Consider the following 16,378-nt stretch of genomic DNA (forward strand, 5'->3'; position numbering starts at 1 on the left):
GCACCCCATCATTTCGTCCAATTCGGGTGGCCACAGAAGCAGCAGCAGAAGTTACCACCTGCACAATTTGCTAACTGACATTGAAACTTACTGGGGTTCAGCTGGCCCAGGACTTTACCTCCACAGAGCTCTGTCAGGTTCCTTGCATCCACAAATAAACCTGGAACAAGGCGTGCTGTCCCTTTTGTGGTAAGGCTACCAAGTCAGCAGAGCTCCATGGGCAGAAATTTGTGAGTTGGGTATTTCTGCCTCTGTTGGAGCTCTGCCCCTTGAGCTCTGAAAATCTCACAGCTCTCAAAACTGATTTCTGTCCTAGGTGGCCCATGAGGACACACTAGGTCACTCACTGTCCAAGGCTGATTTGGAACTGGTCCAGAGTTCTCACAATGAGTTGAGAGTAAAACATTAATTATTTATAAAACCTGGGTCCAGATCCCATTTCAGCCACTGGTGTCTCAGTTTTTTCAACAAGGATTTATTGTGCTTAACAGGCAATCTGCCTGTCCCATAGAACATAGCATTTGGCACCAATTTGCTGGGTAGAACTCACAGCCAGTTCATCTGCTTCATACAGACAGGCAAGGGCGTGTGCGTCTCTCTCTCTCTCTCTCTCTCACACACACACACACACACACACACACACACACACACACTGCACTTTCACTTCCTTGACCATCCTGTGTCCCCTCTCACCGCTTAGTTTTTGAACAGGAGGTCCACTCTGTCTAGCAAAGTCTTTCCTTCTTCTCCATAGTTCATTCACCTTTCAGTTTAGACCTCATTTCTTCCAGAAGCCTCCCTGATTCTTCCAATACTGGATGAGAGGCTTCTACCAGAGCACCCTAGACCCTTATCATAGTTGGTTACAAGTGTGTGTGCTCCCATTAGATGGTCCTGTCCCCTCTGCCGAACATAGTGTCTGCCACACATGGGGAGTTCCAGGGCCATCTAGCCTAGGAAGTAGATCAGAGTTCACTTCTGGCTCACAAATATTTGCTAGGTCCTGTCATTGCCCTGAAGGAAATCAAGATCAAAAATTAAATGTGTTAGCAAAGTGTTGAAACTGAGAAAACAAATGAGATGCAGAGTAAGCATTATCTTGCATAAGAAGACTATGGGGTGGGAGAGAGACAACTGTCAGTCACAAAAATTAATTACAATTATCAAGACTGTTTTACATCTAGCTGTTTTTTTTCTTAACAAGTTGATCTATCAGAAAACAAGCTCCCAAAGCCCCTCCAATCTAGGACCCTATAAAGCTGCAGGAAGTGTGCACTGTTCCTCTAAGCCCCGATTCTGCATGAACGCCACTCCTTTCCCCCCAGTCTCTAAGCTACCACGTTCTTCTCTGAAAGTCTAAAGCTCTGATTGCCTGGACAACTCATCTGGCACTCATCTGTTCACGGCTGCATCTCCAGCAACTTGCATCAAACCTAACACAGAAGAGGGGCTCAATGATCAGTGAAATGAGTCAAAAGTAGCTTTAATGATAGTATGATGGGTAACAGCAAAATAGAAGCACTGGAATCAGGCACACATTCTTATTCAAATCTCATCTGGCCCTTGACAGCAGTATGATGTAGACAAGTTACTTAACTCCTCCAAGACTTAGTTTCCTTATCTGTAAAGTGGAGATGATACCACTCACACTTCCTGCTGTGATGTGAGGGAGTGAACAAAACTATGTATACAAAGAACCTGAAGCATCTCAGGGCTTAAGTGTAAGAACAACTCAGTAACTGGACAAGGAGCAGTTGTGATTCTCATTATCCTTCATATGTTGCAATGACCACTTCTGTTCACAGCTCATCATTCAACGTGAAGTTATTTATAAGGCAGGCTTTATAATGACAATTAACTGTTAGTTCCTCCATGTCACTAAGGTACAACTCTTTAAGGTACAACTCTTTGGCAGGCCTTTGTTTTCAAAAAGACCATCGGAGAAATGGGAGAAGAAAAAAGATCAGCTTTCCCGAGAGATTCCACAGAGACCTGACCACAGACAAGGCAATCTCAGGAGGTATTTTACAGCTAGAATTTCCTCCTTCCCTCAATCTCTTCTCACCCTCAAGCCTGAATCTTTGCTCACCAAGGATACAGAAAGCTGTGCATTGAATCAATTGACGACTCAAAGTTACAATCTGTTTGTATCTGGATCAAAGGCTAAAAGATAAATGTCTCAGCTATTAAAATTCCCAAGCCAGCACAACAGCTCTGTAAGCTGTGGGTCCACAGGGGAAGAAAGTTTATCTGCCTCGATATTCTGTTTGTTGCCTGTGGAGCTCCTGGAATGGGTTAGTGTCTGGACCCAGGCTCCCAGAAGGGGAGGGGCATTTCCTATCTTGGGGACTATCCCAGCTGAACTAAAGTTAAAACAGATCCAGCGAAAGGAGAACCAGAAACTCTCTTCTTCTCCAAAGTCAGGATAAAAGCAATGCCCTCTTTCTATCAAGGAGAAACTGAGGACCAGGGGGAGGGAGGCACTTTAATAATACTGCTGAGTAAGAGGAGAGCTGAGGTCAAAACGGCTCCAGGCCGGCACCACGGCTCAATAGGCTAATCCTCCGCCTGCAGCGCAGACACACCGGGTTCTAGTCCCAGTTGGGGCACGGGTCCTGTCCTGGTTGCCCCTCTTCCAGTCCAGCTCTCTGCTGTGGCCCAGGAGTGCAGTGGAGGATGGCCCAGGTCCTTGGGCCCTGCACCTGCATGGGAGACCAGGAGGAAGCACCTGGCTCCTGGCTTCGGATCAGCACAGCACGCTGGCTGCAGCGGCCATTGGAGGGTGAACCAACGGTAAAGGAAGACCTTTCTCTCTCTCTCTCTCTCTCTCTCTCTCTCTCTCTCTCTCTCTCTCCACTCTGCCTGTCCAAAAAAAATAAATAAATAAAACACACGGCTCCAGTAGTTATATGCTGCAGGATGAGGTTTCGGGCAATGAGGGGCCACAGCCACAGCCACAGTGGTCTTGTAGGTTATGCAGGCTCAATGTCCCTGACCCCAAAGTTTGAAATCCACAACATTCTGAAATCTGAAATTTTTTCATGCTCACGAGGCTCTCAAAAAGTTTTGGATTTTGGAACATTTTGGGTTTTCAGGTTGTGGTGTTCAACTAGTGAAGTCTATGCAAATACTTCAAAACCCAAAAAACTCCCAAATCGGAGACATTTTGGGATACTCAATCTGTAATAAAGCTGAAAAATTCTTGTCACTCAGGGATCCTGCAGCTGCTGACCTGCCAGAGTGCAGGGCATCACCCATATATGTGTGAGGATGTGGGGGTCAACAAACCTACTGCCTGCCAGTCACACATCAGGACAGCACGTGCAGTTAGGCACGTTGCGTAATTCTTGGTAATGATGATAAACAAGTATTGGAGCACTTCCAAAACTTGATGGGGAAAATGGATGTGTAATGATGACTGCACTGGAGATCAGCTTAGGGAGCCATTTTTAAGCCACTTTATTGAGATACCATAAAACTCACTCATTTAAAGTGTATGATTGAATCATTGTTAATATATTCACGAGACTGTGCAAATATCACTCACCACAATCTAACTGTGGAACATATTCATCAAACCAAAAAGAAATGTTTAGCCATCAGCAGTCATTCTGCATTCCGACGCCAAGCCTAACAACCAGCGATCAACTTCCTGCCTCCTCAGATTTGCCTACCTTGGACATTTCATGCAAGTGGAATCATGCACTATTTGGTCCTTCATGACTTGAAAGTTATTTGCATTTCTTCTTTAATTCATTTACTTGAGACACACAGTGCGTCCATCAGCTGGTTCAATCCCCAGATGCTGGCAATAGCTTGAGTTTGAAGCCAGGAACTGGGAACTCAATCCAAGTCTCCCATGAGTGGCAGGAACTCAACTACTTGAGCCATCAGAGCTGTCTCCTTTGCATTAGCAGGAAGCTAGAATCAGGAGCCAGGGCCAGCAACAGAACTCAAACAGTCTCATGTGCAATGAAGGCATCCTAACTGGTATCTGAACAGTCAGGTCAAACATCCACCCAATCATTTTTCTAAAGACAAATTTTAGCTGTAGACTTTCTGGCTACTCACTGAACTATTACCCAGAGCTGCATTGTCAAACACTGGAGACATGGCCATTTAATTAAAATTTTGCACATAAAAAATTTGGATCTTCATTCACCCTAACACAGTACAAGTGCTTCATAGCCACACGTGGCTAGCGGCCATCATACTGGACAGCATACAGGGCACTGCCTTCATTGCAAACCATTCTGTTGGACAGTACTGATCCAGAGCATATGGAACATTAATTTATTGATTGAATACAGACCAGATCTCTGTGAGACATCTGCTCCTGGTGCTGGGAAGGTACCCGCGGCAGATGGAGAGTAAGAATGAGCACACGTCCAGGGGACAAGGAAGGAAGGAAGGAGTGGGTGGCAAGCCAAGAATAGCCAAGCCCCTCCTCCCAGCCCCACCTCAGTGTTACTGCCAGTGCCCAGAGAGCTCCCCCATCCCCGCCCCAGACCTCAAAAGCTCTCTGTTTAGTTAAGCTCATCCAAAGGGCAGATACGCCAAAGCCTTTGGAAAGACTTCAAGGGATCCAGCCTCTACCTTCGCCGTTTGATGATTTCTGAAGTGTCTCACGCCAGAAGGTGATCAGAAGGGCTCCTTAATGAGACTGAGCAGTTCTGGTCAGTTTCTGGCCAGAAGCAACCACTTCAGTTGCCAAGATATGACCACTAATACTGACCAACGCCCCAAGGCCAGAGCCATGGCACCGCGGCAGGCTCAGGCAGAACCGAGTTCAGACAACATCCTGCCCCTTTTCTTGAGCTGTTCCCTAGCTTCGCTACAACATCTTCCATCTGTGCCAAGACGCGAGTTCCTGGGAACAGGGAAGCAGGTTGTTTAAACTGTGGGTCTGGTTGCATTAAGATGATCAGAGAGCCTGGACCGAAGGAGGAAGACAACCAAAAGGAAACAAAAAAAATCACATTCAGACGAAGATCTTTTACTAATCAAAGAAGTCTTTGTTCTAAAACACTGTGGAAAAATCATCAATTATGACTTTTTAAAAGCTGTCTTAAAGAAGCATAATTAAATTGGTCTAATTTCCTTTTTTAAAAAAACTCTGCCAAAGTGGAAGATGGCCCAAGTACTTGGGCCCCTGCCACCCACATGAAAGACCAGGATAGAGTTCCAGGCTCCTGGCCCAGCTCCGCCTGTTGTGGCCACTTGGGAGTGAACCAGCTGATGGAAGATCTTTCTCTCTATCGCTCCGTCTTTCTCTGTAACTCTGCCTTTCAAATGAATGAAACAAACCTTTTCATAAAAAAATTTTTTTAAAAAACTGCTGAAAGATCTTCTTTCTTCTATAAAAAACAAGATGACAACCTAATAAATGTCTCTCCCAATGTTTGCTTGTCTCGATCAATACTTCTCTCTCAATCCCTGCTCCACCAATGAGTGGCAGTGAAGAGGATTTCAAGAATCAATAGGGTACATTTCTGAGATTCCAGGAGCAAAACTGGCCTGAATGTTTACAGAGCTGTGACAAATGTTCATTCACTAGAAATACCCTTTCTGTGAAGGCCACCCCTTCCTTCCCAGGCCCCTGATTTTTTTCTTCTTCTTCTTTTTTTTTTTTTTTTTTTTTTTTGACAGGCAGAGTGGACAGTGAGAGAGAGAGAGACAGAGAGAAAGGTCTTCCTTTGCCGTTGGTTCACCCTCCAATGGCCACCGTGGCCGGCGCGCTGCGGCCGGCACACCACGCTGATCCGATGGCAGGAGCTAGGTACTTCTCCTGGTCTCCCATGGGGTGCAGGGTCCAAGTACTTGGGCCATCCTCCACTGTACTCCCTGGCCACAGCAGAGAGCTGGCCTGGAAGAGGGGCAACCGGGACAGAATCCGGCGCCCTGACCGGGACTAGAACCCGGTGTGCCAGCGCCGCAAGGAGGAGGATTAGCCTAATGAGCCGCGGCAACAGCCGCCCTGATTTTCAAAATCATCCATCACCATGGTTTATCCGAGAGACAAGACAGAACAAGAGGTGGTTACCCGGGAGCTGCAGACTTTGGATCCAAGGCCACCGACCGGAGTGCAGAATGGGCCCTCCGCGGTTCTCGGTCCAGCGGCTGCAGCTCTTCTGTTCCTTGCAGTCATCGGCAACTTCTGGACACTTATGAATTCACTGATTCAACAATTTGGGATATTTCCATCTGCTTTCTGTCAGGTACTTTTTGTAACAATCTCATGTTGGTGCTATTCTCATTTCCTTTTCAGAGCTAAGGAATTTGAACTTGAGAAGTGTTAAGACCCATCAAAGTCATGTGACTAACAGCATATCTCAGTTCACCTCTTATGAGATCTTCTTCTCATGCAACTACAATGAAAACAGACTATTATGTTGACCAGTGACATCAACCCAGCAGTAGCTATTGACTCTGTTTCACTCATGTATTGTAGCCGAGTGACTAAAAATAGCCCCGGGTCTCCATCTCGCTCTGGATCATGTATTTATTTGCAGTGTGACTGCTGCTCTATTCTCAATATGAAGAATCACTCATGTGGTTCACTTTCTGCAACCCAATGAAGGAGAGAACGGACATCCTCTTTTAAAGCATAGACCTCAAAGGGCCTTGTACACTTCAGACCTCTGTCTTGGGACTTACGCACCACCATAACAACAGCCTAGACTAGGCGTAAGGTAATGGGGAACCATGCACAAAGAACTGGGCTGTCTCAGCTGGGGCTACTGCAGACCAGCCAGTGTCCAGTCAAGCTCCCAGATGACCTCAGATGCAGGACAAAGTCCAGCCAAGCCCACTGAAGCCTGCTGCACCTCAGCAGGACTGTCCTGTGGATCTCAGGGGCTGGGCAGTAGGGGTGAATCAGAACCTGCTGCGTCCAACTGGTCAAGGCCAGAGGACCCAGATGACAAGGTCAGTCCCCCCAGGGGTCAGTGCTAGGAATTTCCTATTGCCTAGGCAGTGCCAGGGTTGAAGGCGCGCTGGCAGAAGGAGACACAATTTCTGTCGGGAGCTTTGAGCCTGAAATGGCTCAGAGCTTGGCGAAAGTAGCAAAAGCCTGGAGTCAGGTGGTGAGGATCAGAATCCCATGTGAAAGTCATTCTCCCTCACAAGGACTCCCTGTTTTGACTCTGAGCCAGAAGAATTTAAGAGGCACAAGGATCTTGGCACCCTAAGTAGGTTTCTTACTGAAGGCCAGTCTCATTCACACAGAACCATGGGACAGACTGAATCTCCAGCATGGAAGTCTTTAAAAACATGGCCCACTTTCTTCTCCATAAGGTCTAGATGACTCCCGTCCTGTGGGCTCTAGCCCTGGCTTTTTTAAATGAATGTTGCCCCCTACAGCACGTCAGTGGAATAGATTTTTTAAAAATAATTCTGCAGGGACAGCTGCCTGAGGACATTTGTATCTGGCTCTGGTTGAGGGCAGGGAAATGAATCCAAGTGTTAAATGGCTGAAACCACCCATGGATAACTTTGGCTAAACAACCATGATTTTTTCTCAGTAGTATCCTGGTCCTGTGGCTGTGTTATGGTTTGAATGATAGTTTGGGTGTCCCCCAAACTCCTGCTCCTCAGGGTCTTAGGTTAGTGGATTGAAGATGGGAGCTTAATTGATTTATGGGATCTGAAGGTGGGGCTTTGCAGTTATGAGACTGGATTAGGTTAGTGGACACAGCCCCTGTGATCCAGTCATTGTGCTATAAAGAGGCACGACGTGGACGTGGAAGGTGAACAGGCTTCCTCTGTTTCTCTGCTCAACACAGGGACCTCGCTCTGCACAAGGCTCCTGGGACTGCCTGCCCAGTCCTGTACTCTGAACCACCTTCCTTCACTTGTAGCTTCTCTCAGGAACTGGACTGAGAGCAATGAGAAGCTGTCTAACAACACAGGCTGCTCTGATGGCATTGGAGCATGAACCTGGCAAGCTCAAGACCATATATCTGAAGTTAATAAAGAAGGGAGGGTGTTACTTATCCCCTGCTATACAGAGGGGTTTGGAACTATCTGCCTCTTAAAAACGGTGCCAAGTCTAGCATTGTCATCTTTTTAAGACCGATTTTAAAAATATAATTTATTTTTATTTTTTTGAAAGAGAGAGAGAGAGAATCCACCAGCCAGCTGTCCACTGAATGACAGGGTGGATAACCCTTAGCTCAGGCCTGCTGTCAGTTCTTCACGGCTCATGAGAAGGCATTTCTACCAGGCTACATGAACTTTCCTCCCAAGCTGGGAGGAAAAATGCAGGGAGACCCTGCTGGAAGAAAACATTCCTTCTGCAAGTCAGTACCTTCCCTGATAGATTGTCAGACCAGGAAACCAAGAGCCACTGGGAGAGGTCACATACAACTTGGACAGCAGGGGGCAGCAGAGACTGACGGTCCTGGGCTGTTCTGCAGCCAAAGGATGTTTAACCACCTCACTGTGCTTTCCCCAAGGTGCCATCACAGGGCACGGATTCCTTACTCCAATGCCCATTTCAGAGAAGTGCTGTGGTTGTCCCACTACAGCTAAGAGGAAGGACTCCAGCCAGAGGTGGAGGGGCCTTTGCTGTTGTTGTTGGCAGGGACATAGCCAGGCCCTGAACTCCATCAGCAGTTAAAAAATCTGTGCATTGTCTGGGCTGCAGTTGTGGCACAGTGGCTTAGGCAACCACCTGCATCTCATATGGACGCCATTTAAACCCCCGGCTGCACCTGGGGAAAAGCAGCAGAAGATGGCTTAGGCTCCTGCACCCACGTGGGAGACCTGGCTGAAGGTCCTGGCTCCTCCTGGCTTTGGCCTGGACCAGCCCTGGCCGTTGAGGCTATTTGGAGGAGTAAATCAGTGGATGGAAGAGCTCTCTCTCTCTGTAACCCTACCCTTCAAATAAATAAAAAAAGAAATTTAAAAATCTGTACATTGTCCACAACATTGGGAATCAGCTTAGCCGCAGCTAAGGAACCACCACAGGAACTCCTGGGACAGCATGGATGTGAACTGCATGCTCTGTGCCGTGGCATAAGCCGCCGTGCAGCCTGACCACTCATCCACCAGTCACGACACCTGCTAGAAGGCGTGTCCCTCAGTGCTGACTGCCATGTGGATACACTGTGACCACTATCTCGGAGACAAACATCTGTGTGACCTCCTGTGCGCCGCCAGCATCCAGAGGCTGGTCCCTGTCACACGGGCTGTCTGCTGGTGGCCTGATAAAATGTGCAGAGTGGCAGGACCCATGACGGCAAGCTGCAGCATTCTATCCATTAGGTCATTTAGGCCTGAGGATGCTGGGTCCTCGGCACAGAGAGGCAGCTAGGGGCGTGTTCACAGAGACCCCTGCCCAGTGGGTCCCAGCTCCAGAAGCTGGCCCCTGACCATTCAAGGCTCTTCCCTTATCGGACCAGCCCTGCACTCTTGCAGGGTATTACAGGCCATGCACACTTAGGGAAAAATTGATTTCATTGATCGCAAAGTGTACTGATTTTCTCACGCAATTGAAAACTGACAAATACCTAGCTTGGGGAATAAAAATATTTTAAGAAGAACATTGCTATTAATAACTAAAGTAAGCCCTGATGGCAGATGACACCTGCATAAATATGCCAACAAGAGCACCCAGCGATGAAAATACCTTCCCCTGCCAACGATCCTTGAAATTAAATTGAATTCACGTAAGTGTGACGCTGTCCACCTAACAGATGGAAGGGAGATTTTTCACCAACAGATCATCAATTTGTCATTTTCTATTCCTGACATGAAGCTAATCAAACAGATATTTCATCTTCCTAAATGATTTATTTCCTCTCCCTTTGTGTCTGATCATTCTCCCTGCTACAAAAAGTCAGGTTGATTGCATTTTCAAGAAAGGATAGATAGCAGAAAATCCCAACAACTCACACGTTGGTTTTGAAACACATTCCTATTTAGAGAAAAGCAAAATGGCTATAGCCTTCTAATTAATTTTTCTCTGTGCAAATGGATGGCTTTAGCATTCAAGGTTATTATTTTTACACATTAAAGCAATTTTTGCATCCACCGCTCTGAAGGTTCTTCGGAATTACATAGATCAAGCAGATGGCCCCCAAGGCGATGAGAGAGACTACACCAGATGTGGATGCTTCCTTCTTGGTGTTTGCTGTTGATTTAAGGCTGGAGATGAAGGACAAAAGCAAGAGTGGGGTAAGGGAGCAAGGCCCGTCACCTGGGCTCCTTCCCAGGAGGCTGTAATAGTGCTCGCCGTCTCTGACCAGGAGAGTGCTCTCCCAACACAGAGAGAATGAGCCAAAAGATGGTTCTGCACCTCAGGGCAACGGCGGGCCGACATCCCCCGTGGGCCACCCCTACCTCCTGTCTCCTCTGCTTCCAGATCTGCACCTCCTTTTTCCATCTCCAGCCTCAGTATGAGGGAAATTCAAAGAGTATGTGCAAAGATGGAATGAAAATATAGTGTATTTTGGTGCAAAAATTTTTGAAATCTCTGCAAATGTGGGGTTTTCAATGACTTCACGGGACATGTAATTTAAGAAAATGCAACTAAAAAAAAGGAAATGCTAAGCACAAATTTCCAAACAATCTTTTAATTTTGTTTTCCATGAACTTCTTGAAGGATTTTCATGGTTAGCCTTAGCTAATTCTGCCCCCTATTTTCTGTTAGCTCAGTTGAAACAAAATAGCAAGGAAATTTTAAGAAAATAATAAGAACTTCACTAAGGATTAGTAAAGCAGTGGTACAAAATCAAGAGAAGACATAAAAATCAATGCAGAGGGCCTCGTGTTGTGGTACAGGTTAGGCAGCTGTTTGCCGACACAGGCATTCCATATCTGGTTTGAGTCCCAGCTGCTCCGATTCTGATCCAGCTGCCTGCTAGTATGCCTGGGAAGGTAGCAGAAGATGGTCCATGTATTTGGGCCCCTGCCACTGAAATGGGAGACATGGATGGTGTACCTGGCTCCTGGCTTTGGCATGGCCCAGTTCTGGCCGTTGAGGCCATTTGGGGAGTGGACCAGTGAATGAATGAAGATCTTTTGTCTCTTCTTCCCTCCGTCACTCTGCCTTGCAAATAAACAAATAAATCCTAAAAAAATAATCCATGCAAGTAAGTCAGTCTACCCACTATAAGTTGGTGACTGATAGTAAAGGTGAACACGTGCATGACAAAATGTGCTGCACGTTTAAATGGTTCCCACCGACTGCACTCTTGCTGTAGGTCACGTCTCAGTCTGGAGGTGGCTATGTCATCTGCATGTTCCCTAACAACATACTACAGAGTAGTTGCTAGGGACTGAAGGGCTATTAGAAGGCAGTGCTCCCTTTCAAAGAGAACCAAGAAATCCTGCTAGGACAAGGGTTCTCAAATGGTAGTGCCCTAAGAATTACATGGCATGAAACACAGACTGCTGGCCCCTAACTCTGAAATCTGAATTAAAAAGACTAGGTTTGTACACCCTGGGGGTTTTAGTTCCTAGCAATGACCCCAAGGGGTGGTGGTTTAGCAGTTTCAGGAAGAATACATTAGAAACAACAGCCTAGAGTCTTGACTTTACCAGGGTTCCTTCACCATATCATGGGACTTGAGCTGTGAGCCTTAGACTATTGACAATCACCCGTGGGCACTTTGCATATAATGACAGAACAAGGCTTTATTTTGGAAAAAATTGCCATGTGTTTGGGGACTTCTCATCTATTCCATGAGACATTGTTAATAAGAGATTTTTAAGAACAAAAGGAATTTATGGTATGAAATGCAACCTATATGCTAACCATACAAATGAAACCCGTCCTTAGCGTTGGAGCTGTAACCACCACTGGCTCACTCGTGGAAGGATACCATTCTCAGGCAACAAACCAACTGAGTACACACTATTTCCAGTGTTCAGAGCTTAGCAATGTGCTCACACCTGGCAAATGACACCCATGGTGCCAATAACCCCTAGCTACAAGGAAGCATCTAAAAGTCAAACCCTTCATAGACATGTCTGCAGCCCATGGAGAGGTAAAGAAGACAGATCATTTGGGTTGGGTTATTCCAAAAACTAGAAAGAATGTGTTATAATTTTCTCCTGTCATTAAGACTAGAATAGCCTGTTGCCATGTCACAGATAAATAAACTGAAACTCTGAGTGGTGAGGTGTCTTACTGCTGGCAAAGGTTCAGCAAAATCTTTTCTTCTTCTGCAGTAGAATTTGACCTTGGGCTAACCTTCTAACTCTGTTGGTAAAGACAGAAAGTCATCTAGATCACCAACCAACATCACTCATGGTAAAAATGACCTTTGAGGGTGAAACCACCTCTGCATGGGAAGAATTGTAAGTGAAGTCTAAATGTGGCTTCAGGACCCAATCATTGTGGGCTTCTGTGAGTGCTGTTATCACCAGCTGGGCCATAGAAGTTATGCGGACAGAGCTGTTAGATGAGATATGGACTCCTGTGAGCTAAGTGGCTTTTAAGCTAGAGTGACTCATGCACCTGCCCGATTCAAATCCTGTTCCCTCCACCTGAGACGTTACCTGCTGGGGAGGAGGACAGCAGCTAGATGGCTGTAAAGACCACTCCCAGGGAAGACAAACACCAGCCCCTGCCAGCAAACTGTGATCTCTGTCCACATCCTTCTGAGTAGAACGGTACCGAGTAGGGTCCGTGATGATCTTTGGAGAGTGACCCTAGCGAGATACTCAGGTGACCACTGTCTCTGCTCAAAGTCCTACTTCTGGGAGGCAGCAGAGCCAGCATTCAGACCACTCAGACAACTGAGCAGTCGCCCTCAAGGGACTCACTTTCTCTTTAATTGCAAATAACTCTCCTGAGCTAACTGCTCTCTGGCCCAGGGACTGGAGCAGCTTCCTCACTTGTTGGCCATTTTTCTCTCCAGTACTCTGTGAAGTCCCCATATTTGGCAGCTTCCAAGCCACCCTGGCCTCCTGGTGTCAACATGTGGTCTAATGTTAACTGAATTCCACTTCCAGAGAATCCTTTAAATTCCACCAAGTCAACCTATTGTGTATCAATATGCCTCTTCCCTAAACCTTCTAACAACCAGGGGCTCTGGCCAGAAGGTCACGGCAACTTCACAGTTGATTCCCAAGCACAGATGATTGTATGTCACTGAGAACCACTGGCCCCTAACCTCTGCCCCACACGCCCTCTGCAGGCCTGCCAGAACACAAGTTTAACAAAGCTGTGATCGCAGACGTGGGCTCTCAGATTAACACGTGGACCAGAAGAGCGGGCTGACCCATTCCTTGTCCACCTTCCCTTCCTTCTCTAAGCGAAACTCTGGGGATAGAAATCAACGCCAACAGTCGCTCCTCTTGGAAGTCCTCTCTGCACCTTCCTACGACCAAGTTTCCACTCACAACTGTGGTCACTTCTCTATCACTGGGCATGGGAGCCCCTGGGAAGCAGAGTGTGTGTCATCACCTGCCTTGTCCCTACACTGGCCATCTGCTGGGCAGTTAGCAGGTGCTCTATAAAGGATGACAAAGTGAACAAATGAAACAGACCTCATGAAACAGAGCCCCCTAAATTCTTTCCTGCATGACATGGGATGCTAAATTAATTCCCTCTAGTCACACTGTACTATTACATCAGAATCCTAGTTAATGCCAGGACACAGACGTCTCCATGGCTACATCTTCCAGTCCCTAACTCAGATAAATAACCTGCTCCACCAACCACAACGTGACCATGCTTATATAGATTCCAAACCCACGGTCCCAGGGCTACTCACACGTGACCCAGTGCTGCCCCCAGCCATGCCTGGCTCTTCTCCTGCACCCAGGACACAAAGGACTGAACAAACAGCCAGGGAGGAACACGGAGAAGGAGAGCCAGAGGAGGGGGCCCACCAGGAAGCACAGGTGACACTCGTGCGAGACAAGCCCAACAGCAATGCCAGGGGAAGAACCCAGCCACACTTCCCAGAGGCTCAGTGATGGACGACTTTAGATTCACTCAGAGAGGGAAACTGAGGCTGGAGAAGTGAAGTATCTCGTGAGCACAGAGCTTTCTTTCAAGCCCAGGGGATCTGTGGACTCTGCTGACGCCATGGTCCTCACAGTGAGTGCCAGGGACCAAAGCCAGCTTCATCAAACGGTTTCTTAAAATAACTCTTGTTTTTGGTCCCACAGAGTGACAAAGCAGTATCAAGTGTGTAGAGAAACTAGCCCTCTCATACACTGTTCATGGCAATAAAATAGGTATAATTCTTGGAGAATATAACTTGAAAGTCTTAAGATAACTAAACTCTGTGTTTACTTTAATGCTGAGATTCTACTGATATGGTTGATTACAACTGTATACAATGTGAAAAGACAAACAAGGATGTTAATCTCAATACTATTTTTGTAATACCAAAAAATTAAAAGTCATGTCAATGGCGGTGATTAAGGAAAACCCATACAACAGAATACTGTGCAACTATTATGAAGAGAGAATGACCTATTAGTATGTGTATGTGTGTGTTTGTGTGTGTGTGTGTGTATATATATGTGCTGTCTATGACTGGTGATTTATATTTATTTACAATTTCATTCATTAGTCCATTCATTTATTAGGCAGGAGAGCCAGAAAGAGAATTCGCATCTACTTCCCAAGCAGCTGAAGCCAGAAGCTGAAGCCTGGAACTCCCATGTGGGTAGCAGGAACCCCATCACCTGAGCCATCACTGCTGCTCCTAGGGTCTACAATAGCAGGAAGTTGGACTCCGGAGCCAATCAGTGGGTATCAAAACCCAGGTACTCCAATATGGGACTCAGGCATCCTAACAGGCAACTTAACAGCAAGGTGAAACACTGACCCCTATTCATAATGTTCATAAAAGTCTTATCAATATGCAGGTGTGTTTGTATACATACAGAGCTCCTGAGGAATTAAACAAGTAATTTCTTACAAGACACTTTATCACAGTGTCTGGCAAGTAGCAAAACAACAGGGAAATTTTATATATCAAAGTGTGATAGTATACACATAAAAATAATATAAGCTAAGCAGTTAACAGCAGCTGTTTCTAGGATTAAATAGGGTTCTTTATCTTCTCAGAAATTTGGGTTAACATTTTACATGATTTTTTTTAAAATATAATAAAGCCATGGAGGCTTTCTATAAATGAAGAAAACTGCATTATTCAGGAGACAGCACCTTCCATATGCATTGAAGCCAGTCTAGGAATGCCAAATGTTTCAAATTCATATGATAATTTACAAATGTACTAGATTCCTGGCAGTGTTAACCTACTCAGAAGATGCAAGCCAGAGGGTGGAAGGAAGGGAAAACAGTGTCACAAATGTTTAGGATGACAGCTATGTCCTTGCTCTGAAAACCCAAGATTCTGGTCTGGGGCCCTAGGGCCACTCCTAATCAACAGAGCAAGTGAGCAACCCGCGGGCCTCCCAGCTGTCCCTGCGCACGGACTTCTCACAGCCAAAACCTGCTCTGCTCCCCCATCACCCAGGTCAGCCAAGGATGCCACAGGCAGCTAGCAGGGGCTCCTGCAGGCTGGCACGACTCCCTCCAGACCTCACAGGCCGATCGGAAGTCAGTCTCTGGGGAAACGGTACAGGAACACTTTTTGATTTCTAGATACACTTGGTCACCGTGTTACAGAACAAGCAAGGAATTCGGTGTGAGCCTCGGGGTTTCTTCCCCTGGGGTGGAAGTATTATCTCTCCCTTGTCTCCAGCTTCGCATCTCAACTGACTATTCTACATAACCAGAACCAAATTCAGTGAGGATGACAAGAGGCAGCATGGTTTTTAAGAGAAATCTTTGATTTCCCCAGAAAGTATAAAGTGCTTTATGGGTTTTAAAAAGTTGCCCCATTCTTGATCTTTCTTACTATTTTTTTAATATTGAGACTAAGTGTTGTAATAGCTTCGTCAATTACGAAGAGAATAATAAATGCTCATTTAACTTCTCGACGTGGTGGGATCATTCCTAGGACTGGAATTCCTGGGTCCATGGATCACACATTAATGTCGATGAGTCACATGTGACAACATGCATGAACTTCAAGGACCTTTCCCTAAGTGAACTAATGCAGTCACCAAAAGACAAATACTATAGGATTTCTCTTCCAGGAGCTCTCTAGAGCAGCTAAACTCATAGAATCAGAAGGTGGAATAGTGGTTGTGAGGGGCTGCTTGGGGGTTAAGGAGTGGAGAGTGATCGTTTAATGGGTACAGTGTTTCTGTCTGGCAAGATGGAAAAGTTCTCAGCATTGGTTGCCTTAGCAACGCGAGCAGAGTTAACATTACTAAGCTGCACACTAGAAGCCGGTGAAGACGGTTAATGTACTTTGTACTTTACCACAGTTCTTCAAAAGCCTACAGATGGGCTCGCCTGAGAGTGGAACGCCAGGCCAGAACCCAGTCAGGGCCTGAC

The 16,378-nt window shown here is 46.3% G+C and overlaps 1 protein-coding gene across 15 annotated transcripts in view; it reads right to left on the reverse strand.

Moving 5' to 3' along the window:
* The window catches only part of NAV2 (neuron navigator 2), a 763,895-nt gene that overhangs the window by 207,025 nt on the left and 540,492 nt on the right, over nt 1-16,378 (reverse strand). The window lies entirely within an intron of this gene.

Source organism: Oryctolagus cuniculus, chromosome 1, assembly GCF_051225735.1.
Source record: "Oryctolagus cuniculus isolate XC-2025 breed Fujian yellow rabbit chromosome 1, ASM5122573v1, whole genome shotgun sequence".
NCBI lineage: Eukaryota > Metazoa > Chordata > Mammalia > Lagomorpha > Leporidae > Oryctolagus > Oryctolagus cuniculus.